Raw genomic sequence first — 16,760 nt, forward strand, 5'->3', positions numbered from 1 at the left:
TATAACGTCCCCACGGCTATCTGTGCTAGCCATCCCTAATTTTGCAGTGTAAAACTAGACTCGGGCGCGAACCCGTGACCCTCAGGTTACGAAGCGCACGCCTTAACGCGCTAGGTCATGCCAGGCCCCACTCAAGAAGGAAGCTTAAACAATATATATTTAGAAACTTTACTATAACATACATTCAAAACCCGAATTTTAGTGTCATAGGCCCTAAACTTAAAGCTGAACTACTAGCTGCTGTGAGGGGTATTTAACATGGTTATCAAGTTTTGAATATATCTTTACAGTGATAGTAACGTGACTGACGTCACAGAATATGACAAAGTTTGGTAAGTCTCCGGCAGTGTATAAACTTTGGTACTACACCACAACTATTGTGAGTGTAATGTTTCCTTATGAAAGTGTACTTTATCAATAAATAATGTGAAAATATCCAGCATATCAGTTGTAGCTTTTCTTCTGTTTCATTGAAAATATTTCTGTTGTGGAAACAAGTTTCCGATACTCGTTAATAGATACTGCGCATACTCCTAACAATGTACGATTTTCGTTGGCTATTACTAACAGCCAATAAATACCAAATTTAAGTTACAAAGCCTACCAAAAAACAAGTAGTGACTATCGAATTAGTCGTAATTTGAAGGCTTGTATTAAATTACGAATATTTTTGCAATGAGGTTCATTCTTGTAATAGACCTAAAGGTAAACACTTTACATCCGGTACATAGTTTGTAATTCATTTTTAATTGGAAATTTTAAATTTGTTATCACAGTTGGTCATGACAAAATGCTGCGAATGGTAACCATACTTGTGAAAGTTGAGAATCTGGCTCTAAGTTTCTTTCGTTTTAGCAAATTCTGCTCTAGGTCTAATGCTAAACTTAAGTCCTCATTTCACAATTATTTTTTTAAATTACTAATTACAAATCGAGCTTTAGTTACATTCACAGTACAACATAGCAAGAAAGTTATAGAATATAATAATAAAACAGCTCACCTTGCAAAACAGATATTATTGGGTTGCCAAGAATTTATGAAAATCTTTAATAAGCCTAAAGGTGAATTTTATAATCGTAAACAGTGTTAAGTCTATATACTAATCTAGCAAGAAAGTATCTGAAATAAGGTTTGATGTGACAAACAGCATGACAGTAGATAAATTTGAATTTAGTAAAAATGTTAATTACTTAAGTTATGTAACAAATTTAAAGATCCAAAAATGATGTACTCTTATGTTTAGAAACTACAAATCAACTAGATAAACCTGTTTTCAGCCACAACGTAAACACTGCTGTAAAACACTGATAATAAAGAATTATTAGCTGGTCAATGTAGGCAACAGCAGTCATCAATCAATATTTTTATATATTATTTCTGTCATCTAATATATTTAGCCGACATCACCTGGCAATAGTAAGTCAAAACGATTTATAAATTATATAATTTTCAAAATATAACAGCCAGTCACCATGTGATTAAACATCTAAAATTTACTAAGTTTCAGTCATTAGGTGATCATTGTAATAAATAAATCAGAATAATGTACATTATACTGCAAAACTAAAATCTAGCTTGTCACTTGGTAATCATGTTAAAAACAAAAGATGGTTTACAGTACTTATAAGCAATAAAAGTCAATAAACTAAGTTTTAGTCATTGTTATATCACTTTTTAAAATGCTCAAGATATATACTTTACAAATATAACACGTTTCAGTCACATAATTTCTGTTGTAAAGAATGCATACAAAAACTCCTGGTTTGAGATGCATAGTAATCATTTGAAATAATTTTTACTTTACAACAATTTATGTAGAGACTTGCATCAAAAGTTAGTTTAAAACTCCTTGTTTTACTCCTATTATTAAATAGAAATTCCTTTTACAGTTTAAACACAATGTCTTAAAACCACATTTTTTAAATTAAAGACTAATAGTTTGATGGGAAAATGAAGCACTAACATTTCTATACATTGTCTAGTGCCTGATAAGGTATAATATTACAGCATAAGATAATAGAAAATGTCTTTATGGACAAAGAAGTAAGTTATCTTCTCAAGACACGTCAAGATGACTAACATATCACCGTCATAGTGGTGGCCAAGCGAGGCAGATGCTTCTTCTGGTCCACGCCACTCCATTTTTGTGCTGGTGTTAAAAAAATGAATGAAGTGAGATAAAACAGATGATGTGATGTTTGCAACTCCAGACTGTTGTCACATTGGGTGATATCTGTATGTCCACAAAAATAGTTCTTGGTTGTTTTAACTGTTATAATAAAATGTAGTAATTACTGAAATGATAAAAACAGAAAAGAAATTAATGCTTCTGTTTAAAAAGGTATTCTTGTTAATGAAAGATCCTACTAAATAAATATACAATGGAAAAATAAGTTGGGAAAGGTTATATTGCAAGACGCTACGAGAGAGAGAGAGAGAGAACGTTAGAAAGCTAAGCTTTTGGAGATTTTTTAATATTTATTTTCAGTATTATAATTTGTACTAATTTGGGTTAAATAACAAAATAACTAGATTTAGGAAGATTGGAAAATAAAAATAGTATGGTTAAAGCTTCAAGTGTAACCAAGTAGTGGTGTAACCTGTACTGTAATGTAAGATCTGGCTTAGGATGTGTAACAGTATTTCTTGCTCAGTTATGATTCAACTTATTAATAAATCATGAAACAAGTTGAATACATTGTCTTATTATACAAATAAAACCTAAAAACTCTAATTTTTTATCCATGTTTTAAGGATATAAACTCAGTTACTTGACTTTGGATCCATTAGTTCAAATTAAGCTTATAGTTGGATTATAAATCAGGCTGAATGTATTGTATTACGTAAATAAAGAGCAGTTATTTGTCACTTCTATATAATCAAAGATAAACTTAATTAGTGTGAAAATAAAGTGTAATATACTTAATTCCAAAATGTTAGGCTTAACAGTGTTGTCAAGAGGATACTGGTATATAATGTTAAGTATTTATTTTCAGGCTACAAATATAATGGTTAAAACTAGTATAGGAGTTGAGTGTTCACAGTTTTTTGGTTTTTAAAGTGTAATAGGAGAATTGAGTGGATTTTGTTTAGGAACTCGGGACTGGCGCGTATTTTTAAGGAAGTTAGTAACAAAGATGTGCAACTTTTATGTAGAGTTTGTAGGTGTGAATCCTAATTAGTCAAAAGATAAAGAAAAGTGTAGACTGTGGGGGTGTGGCAGCAGGAGTTCAGGAGCTTACGTTAGGAACACATCAACTAACAATGGCTATAGATAACTACATTGCTACTATTTTGTCAGTCCTTAAAATGTGGGCAGGTATCAGAAGATTGGAAGTTAGCTGATGAATGTAATTCTTTTCAAGGTAGGAGATAAAAATTGTCCCAGCAATTACAGATGCATTACTCTTACATCAGCTGTGGGAAAAGATGAGGAATGTGTAATAAAAGGTGCTTTGCAAACTCAGTTAATAAAGTACAGAATTTTATTGTATAGTGAAAATAGTTTCACTGGAGAAAATCTTTCCTTACAAATCTTTTGTAAATAAGAATAAGGATGTAGGTTTGATGTACCTGGATGATGTACATTTGATGAGGTACTACATAAAAGACTTGTAAAATAAATTATTTGTAGTTGTGGGGAACAAGTTAACAATCGGGTAGAAGAGTGGCTGGATAGAAAAACAGAGGGTTGTTACGAATCCGGTCAAACTAAATCAATGTGACACACAGGGTACCTCAATACTTGATCTTAGGACCCTTGCTTTTCTTCACTTACATTAATGAAACAGAAATAGTCAATAACTGTCTTAAATTTGCTAATGATATTAAAGGTCTTAGGTGTTGCTACTTCATGGAAAGAAATTTAGATCATTTAATGAGTTGAGGTGAATAAATAGCAGATTGATTTTAATTATAATAAATTCAAAATAATGTATGTGGTTTATCAAAATTTGAAACAAGTTTAATTTGGATTGGAATAACATTAATGATGTTAGGAAACAAAGGGATCTTGGTGTAATGGTTATTCAAGTTTCTTAAGCCATCCAAGCAGTGTGCTGATGGTAGGACAAACAAGATGTTCCTAAGGAAATATTACAAGTATAAAGAGGTTATAATTCCATTGTTTAGGTCACACTTGGAGTATTGGGTTCATTATTGGGCTCAAACATTGAATTGTTGGAAAAGGTTCAGACAAATGCTGCAAGAATGGTGTCTTGAATGGAAGGGTTGTGTTATTAGAAGAGGTTAATATCTCTGAAATTATTTTCTCTTGCAAAAAGAAAAAGTTAAAGGGGATCTGTTTTAAGATTATTAATGAATATGTAGTGTTGATGTATCACTTTTTTAGTATTTAATGATGACAATGGTAGGACTAGGGAACAAATATAAATTCTGGCATGGTAGTTGACCTTTGGAACAGGTTGCCTTCAGATACTGTGGAGGCAGTAAACTTGAGTTTAAGAGAATGCTTAAAAACTCTATGAATGATAAGGGCTGGTTTTGAAGGGTTTTTTTATAGTATTAGTTTGGTTTAGAGGATGGGACAATCTGGATGGACCAATTGGTCTCTTGTCTCAAAACATTGTTATTAAAACAAGTAGGCAAGCAGCTGAGAATTTTTTAAACCAATTACTTTTCTCCTACTTTTAAAATGTAAATAGTAAATTAATTTTAATTCTTTCAAATAAGTGTTTAAGCAACTGTTGCATTAAACTTTAAAAAGAAAAATAGTGATGTTACTGTTTTAGTTATAATGCAGGAAAAAACATTAAACAAAGATGTATACAGCATAAAACCTAAAGTGCTACCTTTACACTTGTAGAAATATGCATAATTTTCACATTTAAAGATATACCTTTTTCTTGAAGAAAATATCCTCATTATATCCCAGATACAGAAAAACTGCCTGTGCCTCCCCTTTTCAACTCTCTCTCTGTGTGCATATGTACACACACATCTCATAATCCTTAAAGCTCTCTTTATATATGAGTAATGAAAAACATGCTAATACAAGTTAGCAATGAGATTTGGGGGGGGGGGATATACCACGTTTCAATGGAACATTGGTTTATGTTCTTCAGGTATGTCCAAGCTATATCTTGTGATTTCAAGTATCTCACCACTTTGTTGAACTACTTTCTGGTTTGCATTAGTCTATCTGTAGCTCTAAACATCTTGAATATGTTGCTGAAATCCTTTCAAAATTGGCCTCAAACTTTTAATCTCCTGTGGTTCTAATTGGTGATTCAAAGAATTGGTTTCATCTGTGTTTTGCTGTAGTACAGCTCATCAAAGATGGCTGTGATATGATACAAAGAAAACATTTCACAGCTTCTTTGATGGCTGAAAAACAGGTTATTGATCAATCAAATCCAACATTTCAGTTAGTGACCACACTGCATCCAGTACTGGTCTCCAGGTTACTAACTAGTTGACTCCAGCTTGGTCCTAGCAGTTGACCACTCAAAGCTATTAATAATTGAAATCCAAAATGTGATTAGGCTACCTATTAATCTCATCAAGTATATGATAATAAAATAATTAAATTCTCTAATATTGAATGAATTACCAGACAAATTTTTACCCTCTAGGAAATAAAAGCTGCATACCACACACCAAAGAAGTAATAGGTAAAATGAAAGACAAAACCATAAACCACTTGTTATCACGCATTTCTAATCACCCTTTCCGTCAAAGACAAGGTAGTGAGATGATTACCTCAAACACATCTCACTACCCATGTCTTTCACAGGAAAAATGATTTGCTACATCTCACTACCCATGTCTTTCACAGTAAAAATGATTTGCTACATCTCACTACCCATGTCTTTCACAGTAAAAATGATTTGCTACATCTCACTACCCATGTCTTTCACAGTAAAAATGATTTGCTACATCTCACTACCCATGTCTTTCACAGGAAAAATGATTTGCTACATCTCACTACCCATGTCTTTCACAGTAAAAATGATTTGCTACATCTCACTACCCATGTCTTTCACAGTAAAAATGATTTGCTACATCTCGCTACCCATGTCTTTCACAGTAAAAATGATTTGCTACATCTCGCTACCCATGTCTTTCACAGTAAAATTGATTTGCTACATCTCGCTACCCATGTCTTTCACAGTAAAATTGATTTGCTACATCTCGCTACCCATGTCTTTCACAGTAAAATTGATTTGCTACATCTCGCTACCCATGTCTTTCACAGTAAAATTGATTTGCTACATCTCGCTACCCATGTCTTTCAGAGTAAAATTGATTTGCTACATCTCACTACCCATGTCTTTCACAGTAAAAATGATTTGCTACATCTCGCTACCCATGTCTTTCACAGTAAAATTGATTTGCTACATCTCGCTACCCATGTCTTTCACAGTAAAATTGATTTGCTACATCTCGCTACCCATGTCTTTCACAGTAAAATTGATTTGCTACATCTCGCTACCCATGTCTTTCAGAGTAAAATTGATTTGCTACATCTCGCTACCCATGTCTTTCACAGTAAAATTGATTTGCTACATCTCGCTACCCATGTCTTTCACAGTAAAATTGATTTGCTACATCTCGCTACCCATGTCTTTCACAGTAAAGATTATTTGCTACATCTCGCTACCCATGTCTTTCACAGGAAAAATGATTTGCTACATCTCGCTACCCATGTCTTTCACAGGAAAAATGATTTGCTACATCTCGCTACCCATGTCTTTCACAGGAAAAATGATTTGCTACATCTCACTACCCATGTCTTTCACAGGAAAAATGATTTGCTACATCTCACTACCCATGTCTTTCACAGGAAAAATGATTTGCTACATCTCACTACCCATGTCTTTCACAGGAAAAATGATTTGCTACATCTCGCTACCCATGTCTTTCACAGGAAAAATGATTTGCTACATCTCGCTACCCATGTCTTTCACAGGAAAAATGATTTGCTACATCTCGCTACCCATGTCTTTCACAGGAAAAATGATTTGCTACATCTCACTACCCATGTCTTTCACAGGAAAAATGATTTGCTACATCTCGCTACCCATGTCTTTCACAGTAAAAATGATTTGCTACATCTCGCTACCCATGTCTTTCACAGGAAAAATGATTTGCTCCATATCTCGCTACCCATGTCTTTCACAGGAAAAATGATTTGCTACATCTCACTACCCATGTCTTTCACAGGAAAAATGATTTGCTACATCTCGCTACCCATGTCTTTCACAGGAAAAATGATTTGCTACATCTCGCTACCCATGTCTTTCACAGGAAAAATGATTTGCTACATCTCGCTACCCATGTCTTTCACAGGAAAAATGATTTGCTACATCTCGCTACCCATGTCTTTCACAGGAAAAATGATTTGCTACATCTCGCTACCCATGTCTTTCACAGGAAAAATGATTTGCTACATCTCACTACCCATGTCTTTCACAGGAAAAATGATTTGCTACATCTCGCTACCCATGTCTTTCACAGGAAAAATGATTTGCTACATCTCGCTACCCATGTCTTTCACAGGAAAAATGATTTGCTACATCTCGCTACCCATGTCTTTCACAGGAAAAATGAGTTGCTACATCTCCCTACCCATGTCTTTCACAGGAAAAATGATTTGCTACATCTCACTACCCATGTCTTTCACAGGAAAAATGATTTGCTACATCTCACTACCCATGTCTTTCACAGTAAAAATGATTTGCTCTTTCTTGCTTTTTGTCTATTATTGTACAGCCTTTTAATTCTGTATGAACCATTCAATAATTAGATTAATCCTAGCACTATACTGATTATATGTTTTATGGATGTTATTTGTTTTTAAACAGAAATATTAACAGTTTTCATGCTCAATTTATAACATTCATTAGTATTTTTTAAATTCTGCATGCAGGTAATTAGAATTCAGGTGGCACATCATATGTTCTTAATTGATAAAGACAACATGCAATTTTGGATGTAGATGTTACAGAATATTCCTGTTACTGTAGATAATATTTTTGTGGTAATTATAAAAAGTTGTTTCTGCATACACACCATATGGAAGCACATTACGAGTTTTAAGTTGTCTTTTGGAGCAGAATCTTTGGTAATTAAGTTCAGGCTGTAAATCATCTCAGATTTCTTTCAACCAGCAATGCTCAACTCTGTCTTTATTCATTGTGAAAACCTATTTTTACTAGCTGACAAATTGTCTTGTATCTATGTCTTATTCATGATTTATACATCTGATGTACAAATGAATATCTGTACTAGCACCTTTAAACATTGTCAAAAACCTTTCTAAATAAATGCAGTCTATTAAAAAAAAAATTACCTTTTACATATACTATTAGCTGTTGAATCCTTCTCTCATCTGTTAATTCACAAGAGCATCTCATTTCTGGTGTGTTGTTAAACTGCTCATCCTTCCTTAACATATCTAGCATCTTTTTACCTTTTCCTTTGTTATGGTTTGTGATGACAAATGTAGTAAAGTATTTAGCTATAGTAAGTATCGGCAGAACGTTTTGTTTTTTTACTCCACTTCTAAACTGTACTCTTCCACTTCCAATCTGTCAGTAAAAAGTGTTCATTCAGAATTAAAATATCAGCACTTACATGAAAGACAAAATTTCTTGAAATTATCTTTGTTTTGAGGGATTTGAAAGAAAACCTTAAAACTGTTAGGGAAGACCTGGTCTATCAAGGTTATTCATCTCTAGTGATTACATGCAACTAAACATATTTCTCTCTAGCTTTTATCAAGTTTTTATTTGTAACTATCTGAACCTAATCATTTTGCTAAAGATCTGCATTACAAATTTAATCATGTCATATCCTAGATGTTCTTCTGGTTTTTATAAGTACTTATAAACTAATTTTATATGTATGAAGGATGCTATTTATTATATGTACATTATTTTCCTAATGGGGAAAACTGAAGACACAGAAGACTATTTTGCAGGGTATGTTATTTAACCAAATATATGTACATTTCATTTCCAATATGAAAAACCTCAGCAAGATATGCTTTGTGTATATCATATTTTTAAGTACAAAAACAGGTGTATACACAATACCAATCACTAACCAATCATCACCTGTGTTTTTTCTAATCTATGTAACATCTTGATAATACAGCAAAGTGTTTTGAAAAAGAGGTCATTAATGGTTTGGGTGTTTTATCTTTTCACCTCAAACTTTCACTTAAATATACTGCCTCCACAACATCCAAAGGCAACCAATTCCAAAAGCCAGTCACTCTGTTTGAAAACTAAAACTGTCTCATCTGAAAAGTGCAGATAGCCTAGCTGCATTGTGTCATAAAGTACTAAATCAACCAACCAACCTTACCTGAAAATAGCTCCTACCCTGTCAAAATTTATATTTGTGTCCCATTGTCCTATTCTCACTATTAAGTATGAAAAAAATTGATAAATTTCAACATCTACTGATGTGACAACCCCTACCTACCATGCATCATCTTATTAACCCTTCTCTAAATCCTTTTATGAATTGCAATTTAACAAGTTTTTTACTGTAAAAGCTTTAAAGGCAAACTTGTAATATTTTGTGCATAGGCTATATTTACCTAATTTCACTAAGTAACTTTTGGACTGCTGTATTATGTAAATGTGTATAAATTTGAAAATTAAGTCTATGGAAACAATGTTTATATTATTATAAAATAAGGTTTTTTAAAGGTTTTAAAAACAAGTAACCATGGTTCTCATTGCTTTGAAAATTATGAACTAGTTAATTTTAAAAGATAAAGTATGGTACAAACTGAAATGGTTTTTTTTATAAAGGCATGTGAGAATGTCAATTTGTTGTTTTTGTGCTAATATACTGGACATCAAGTTTCTCTGGTGCATTTACCGATTTTCTGATATTTTAACATCCAAGCATCAATAAAATCTTAAAACTACTTTAGTAATTGATTGTGTTCATAGTTAAAATAATTTTCTTCTTGGTCCACTTGCTGATGTATCCACTTGCCTAATAATTATTAACTGCTGAACTTTGCCTTCCTTGTTAATAACACTCAGTAGTTGATTTGCTGCATGCTATAACTAAGAATATTTTTTTTTAATCAAACTCCATGTAAGTAGATAATTTACATTTAAATTTAACATTTGTATTCAATTTTAACCTTCCAGCTTAATTTATTACAATCTATCTAATACTCTCACAAAGATACTCTGTTTCTGTACCAGATAGTATCAACTTTATCTTGATAGTGTTTAAGCTGACTCAATGGTTTATCTCAAGCAGAAGTCTCGAGTTCAAATCTCAGTTGATTGCGAATTTAATACATTTTTTGTAACTGTTTACTCATGTTTAGAGAAAGATACAAGATTATGACAAAATATAACATGATACTTTAAATGAGGGATTGGATAGACTGGGTGTCACAGTGGTGATAATGCTGAACTATCAGGTGGAAGTTAGGTTGGTGTTTTAACTTTTTATTTTATATATTTTATCATACTTACAACATGTTCTGAATACTGGGAAGTATTAGTACAGTTATAGCATAGATAAAGGATATATTACATAATAAACATGAATGATTATAATGCATCAACAACAAAAATATCTTTTCAGAGCAATAGATGGCACTGTAATACATTACTGATGTTTTTCATCTTTGGTGAGAGATTTTTTTAAATATTTATTAGCCTTTTTAAGGAAACTTTTCCCTTCACCATACAATTATTGTTTTCTTCATCACAGTTAATAAATCACAATGACAGCAATATGAAAATGAGTGTTTTGACATGGTTCAATCAATCACGCTTTATCACAAAAGAACATTTGAATGTAAAATTATATGCTAAGTCAAAATTACAATCAAGGACCACTTTTCAGAAATGACTTGATATACACAAAAATATTTTTGTGGAATACTAAAAAAGGATAAACATTCTCATTTATATAATTAAGTTTAAAATATATGTTCATAAAACATTAACTTAAGATTTCATTTTCAGAAGAAATACTGTTCACTATTTACCATTATATTAACACACAGCTAGTTCATAATAAAAAAGCATTAAGTATTTCCTTACCTCTGGAAATATGGCGTAAATTATAAAATAAATTCACAGGTTGGAACTTAAGAACGTGAGATTTCCTGTGGGTAGCTTGCATTTTACCTCCATATTTTCCTAATGATATGTTTACTGCCTACAACTTCCTTGATCAAACAAAACTAAAACTGTGCCTATTCTACTTTCCCCATAACCAGTAAAAGACACTTGAATAAAGAAGCTAATCTGTTTTTACCATCAAGTACTTTTGTACTAGCTAAAGTGTCCGACCATCCAACTAGAAAGTAATTAAGAATAAAGACAACAAAATTAACCAGTAAAACCCAGTTCCTATTTTTCTGTGATTATATATTATTGTTTTAAGAAAACATTTTCTTCAGAATTTGTGTACACTGGTGTAATGGTTGTTATAGCATTACCAATCCCACACTCTAACAATGCAGTTAATTGTTAAAAGAATGTAACTTTTCAGTAAATACAAAGATTTTTTTACATTTTTTGAGATGACATTTGTTTACAGTTTAAAGTTTATGCTTTATATTGAATTACACTATTTTTTCAGTCAGTGCTTTAAAGATTTAAAGTACAGTTTTATTTTAGATAAGCCTTGTTGATGGTCTAATTTAACAGGGAAATTAATACTCAAACTAAATAAGGCAGCTCTTGAAAACACCACTTCTTGGACTCCTTGTGTTAAGAATGCAAGGCATTTGGATTTTCTAAATTTAACTAATGACTTCTTGAAAATTACACTGGCATGTACTACTGTTTGAAATATATACCAAATACATTTGTATTCATGCGTGCGTACATACACTTACACATTCACTACACATTACTACGTACACATTGGACTATTTGAATATTCCACGAACATGAGCTTTTCACTCAGTAACAAAAAAATGCATTTCTTTGGGCTTACAATAACTGTGTAATTAACTTGTAATACTTAATCAGTTCTTAGAGTTTCACTGAAAGCATTGGTTAGTAAGAGTAATGTCTGCTTTTATTTTGTTTAACTGTTATTTTTGTATTATTTGCATTACTAGGTTAGTATATAAATTTAGGACTAATCCAAGTCTTCCAAACTGGACATACCTCTGGACATATTGGGATTATGATCAAATATATCACTGAACAGTGATGTTACTCAACTGATGAATGTGTATTTTAATATTCATAAGTAATAACAGCATAGTTAATTAGCTGTACTCATAAGTGTTTCATTAAAGGCCATAGTCTGTACTGCTTATGGTCAAAAAAGGTTTGGCAAACATCTGACTGGTCTACAAAAAAGAAAAGGACAAGAAACATACATTTTGTATTTTTAGTTAAGACCTTTTCAGTAACATATTTGCTTCTTTTTTAAAGATTTATCTTCTGTTTTTGTCTCATAATGAAAGAAATGGTTTACACTGAGATTTTGGTTCACTGTTAAGTCTAAACTTTTTTTGTTCTTTCTAAACATAATTATATAGAAAATCTAATTTTAAAGAACAAATATATTTAATAACTTGAAAATATATTGCATTCTTTAACAAACTATTTTGTTTACAAATGCCCTATTTGCAAATTTCTAACAAAAAATGTATTAAATACAGTAAAATTTGTGGATATCACCAAAGTATTTTGTGTGTGAATACTGGTGTAACTGTGTTGGATTTCTGGCTTATCACAACTTGAATAGTTTTTTTTTCCTCTTACCAAATGTATGCCTTACTTAAATATACTTTCAGTTGCATTAACCCTGGAATTATGATTTAGTGGTCAATGAATGACTAATTAGACTGAATTGTAGTTATTGTTGTTTTGTTTACAACATGTTTGTACTGTCAAATATTGTTTAATCAACTAGGAATGATTTGGAATGTGTAAAGAAGATATTTTTAAGATTCATAGATTTTATAACTCCAGTGCTGTTTAAACACAAGTCAGTCTAGTGGGGGTGGTGTTTACTAAAGTACTGATGGAATTTCTACAGTCTTGTCTTTCATTACTCAGGGTATGTACTTTCAACCATTACTAGCATACGTAGAACAAACACAGACTATGGCTGGATTCTGTTTTCAAATTTCATAAAACATTTGAGAGATCTTTCTCGCTCTGTTTATAGATACTTCAAAATATACAGATTATATTAAGTGGCATTTTTAAGTCACATTGCTTTTATTCTTTATAGTAAAAAAAACTTAAAAAAAAACTAAAACATTATTTAAATAATCAAGCCCAGTGGACATGAATAATTTGTTCTTGTGTACTTTTTAATTTCTATATTACCACTAGCATATTTTGGAAAGAAAACTTTCATAATCCTCTCACGAGCATTACAAAGGTTTTTTCCTCTGACCAAATGTATGCCCTACTTAAATATATTTTCAGTTGCGTTAACCCTGGAATTATTATGATTTAGTGGCATGGCCAAGCATGTTAAGGCGTGGGACTCGTAATCTGAGGGTCGTGGGTTTGCATCCCTGTCACGCCAAACATGCTTGCCCTTTCAGCCGTGGGGAGTTATGTGATGGTCAATCCCACTATTCGTTGGTAAAAGAGTAGCCCAAGAGTTGGCAGTGGGTGGTGATGATTAGCTGCCTTCCCTCTAGTCTTACACTGCTAAATTAGATACAGCTAGCACAGATAGCCCTCGAGTAGCTTTGTGCAAATTTCAAAAACAAACAAAACAAAGGTATATCCAACAGTATTACTTAATTTCTTCCTATCTCTTGAGGTTTTTCCTTCTTAACTAAGCAATTTAAGATTTATGTGAATAACAAAACAAATCTCTTTACTTTCACATACTTTTTACCCTATACATATTGAGTGTGTTACAAAATATGAGCAAATATCTGTTCATCAAGCTTTGCCATATAACATGTGGATACATGTATACATATCTATCTCTGTGAAATTAAATAATGTATACCTAAATGAAGTTAAATGAATAAAAATCATGATGGACTGCATTAAAATGTTAAATCCCAACCTACCATAAAATATTAACATTAATTTTTTTTTAAATATGCTGCACTTTTTTTTCAAAGGGATTCCAGGATACAAGCTACAATGTGGGATTATAAAATGTATCCTAGGTTTTGGAGGTAACTGAATATGTTGGACACACATTGTGATGGAGATACACCATCTATAAGTCTTAACCTCCAATTTGCTAGTCTCACATAAGAAAATTAGAAATTAGGAGAGCGAGATGTGGGTACTCAAGCTCGCAACTTCTCACATCTATAATCACCCTTTATTGGCTGTAGACAGTTGTGGAAAGGTGACTGCTTTCCCAAGTTAAAATAAGATAAATAAAAAGATGAAAAATAAATAAAAATAAGGTACTACCATTTGGGGGTAAGTAAGATAAAACTTACCTCTTGAAGTTAACATTCCTACCCCCAGTATAGTAGAGGCACTAATTAACACATTAGCAAAGTGATAGTTTACTGTGATTGTCTTGCTTCTGTGAGGCTTAAGGTGTACATCTGCATAAAGTAGTGCCAAGTTCTTAGAGAACCTTATTTTTAACTAAATATCTCTAGTAATTTTTAATAGAATTTCTCTGTTATATACATTTTTTTTTAGAACAACTGACATGTCAGTCATTGATACTCAGGATAAAGTTCATTTTAGAATATCTACTCTCTGTCAACCAGTTTGTGCAAGTATTTACATTGTCCAAGACAGACTTCTGTAAAAATTCCAAAAAATTACAGCACATTTTAAGAGCAATTATGAACATATAGGGAAACCACTTTTTGCTAAAGCCAGGTCTGAACAAACAAAGCCTACAAATTCTAACTTTGAAAGTTCCCAGGAAATCCATTACCTCTAAAATTAGGCTTATGTAAATATTGAGAAACAAATTACATTTCAGTTTAGTAACACGTAAAAAAAAAATATAAATCAGAATATTCTATAGAGATTTAGATAAAACTTTACAGAAAAGCGACCTTAGTTAACCTGAAGTAGGCGTAGAAAGGTCTAAACGTTCTTCTTTGCTTATTAATAAGTGTTAATAGCTGTATCAGCTGTTGTGAGATACATGCAGGAAGAATCTACCAGCTCTATGTTGGGATTTTGTGAAGGTCTGCGAGCTTAAAATCAAGTTAATATTAAATAATTTACAGAACATTTTACAACTTACTCATTATTCATACAAGTTTAATTTAACAACAGTTTAAATGTATTCTCAAGACAGCTGGTATGGGTATTAGGTCATTTGTTTTTAGATGACCTAAGAAGGTCGAAACGTTGTTCTGTACTTTGTTTTAATTAAAGTTTTAATACCCATACCAGCTGTCTTGAGAATACATTTTTGCGTCAAGTGGGTTTCTCGTCATCACGAGTTTATAGTTTACTCAAATCAAGTTTGTATCTTATATAAACACTAAATTGGTGTTAAAGAGAACTGTTTGAAAATCACATTTTATATAAATAAATTAGAAGACAATTTTTCCTATTTACTCCAAATAAAATTACTGATTATTGCATAAGAGCTAGTTTTGTTTTAGAAGCCATAACCTTTTATATTAAATACGTATACAAGGTTATGGTATATCTTCGAAAATTACGTTATGTACTTGTGGTAACAAGTTAAAAAATAAAATAGTTCTTATATTATTATAATACAGTTTAGATAATTTACTCAAAGACGCGGATTCTCTATTTTATTTTTTTTTTTTTAATTTCAATTTGGTCAAGCCTAATCCCCTCTGAATACCCGAAAGTGAAACCAGATCTCTATATCTTATTTCCTGGCTTGATACTAATAACCGGATATGAATATTAAATCTAAAAAATATTTTAAAATGTGGACATTTGTTCTAGAAGGTTTTAAATAAATAGTAATTATACACAAAAATACATTAAGGCTTAGTTGTTTCATGACACCTCTAAAGATAATTAATGCAGAAACTCAGTATCTGAACACAGTTAAGCCTTTCTCTTCAAGATGACAAACCCATATCCACCTCTAGTACTATTTCAGTATAACTACTCCTACTTAGAGGAGGTAAGTGAAAGGTTAAAGCTTCTCATTTTCTAGTTTTTTTGTTGTTTTTTTCCTGTTTATGACGCGTGCCCAGCATGAGCGTGACTCGTGTTCTTCTCAACTGAACTGCACAACACACGTGCGTTACTCGCGCGGGTTACTTACTGATCTTTGTGGCGGAAATGAATTAATCGTTCACGGCGAGTAGTAAAGGCCAGTAGATTATAAAACTTCGTGTATCTGTCGAAGTTTACAGAAGCAAAAAAAAAATATATTATTAGTATTTGGGTAAAAACATCCTCTTTCACACTAAAAAATAGCTGGTGTTCTGGCTAAGATAAAATAGTTTGTTTTCCTATCTCGAAACGGATTTTGATTAAAAATCCGTCTTATATCAACAAAAAATACTAGATGACAACGAAATAATTTACGAGTGTGAGAAGTCGAGGTTATTTTTTCTTCTAAGAAACTACTTCACAGATACCGTCGACGAATAGAGAAAAACCCATTGGTAGAGAAATTGAATGAAAAATTATAAAACTAATTTTTCTTGGCAACGTACGTATTCAAATACCTTAATAAAATGCATTTTTAAATATTTTATTCAACTAGTTTAACTTGAAGTTGTAACTTCAAAAATGTGTTAGTTGAAAAACGAAACTTTTTTCTGAGCCACTAACGTTTTTTGCGTACTTAAGTGAAACAGAGAGGCATATAGTTACGAAGGTAAATAACGT

At 31.9% G+C, this 16,760-nt stretch overlaps 2 long non-coding RNA genes across 5 annotated transcripts in view; both read right to left on the reverse strand.

Moving 5' to 3' along the window:
• The window catches only part of LOC143250937 (uncharacterized), a 154,859-nt gene that overhangs the window by 23,291 nt on the left and 114,808 nt on the right, over nt 1-16,760 (reverse strand). The window lies entirely within an intron of this gene.
• LOC143250938 (uncharacterized) lies at nt 1,835-8,965 on the reverse strand. The gene is made up of 2 exons (XR_013028447.1): nt 8,315-8,965; nt 1,835-2,269 (listed from the first exon to the last, which is right to left on the reverse strand). It is a non-coding gene; the product is annotated as an uncharacterized LOC143250938 (long non-coding RNA).

This window comes from Tachypleus tridentatus, chromosome 5, assembly GCF_004210375.1.
Source record: "Tachypleus tridentatus isolate NWPU-2018 chromosome 5, ASM421037v1, whole genome shotgun sequence".
NCBI lineage: Eukaryota > Metazoa > Arthropoda > Merostomata > Xiphosura > Limulidae > Tachypleus > Tachypleus tridentatus.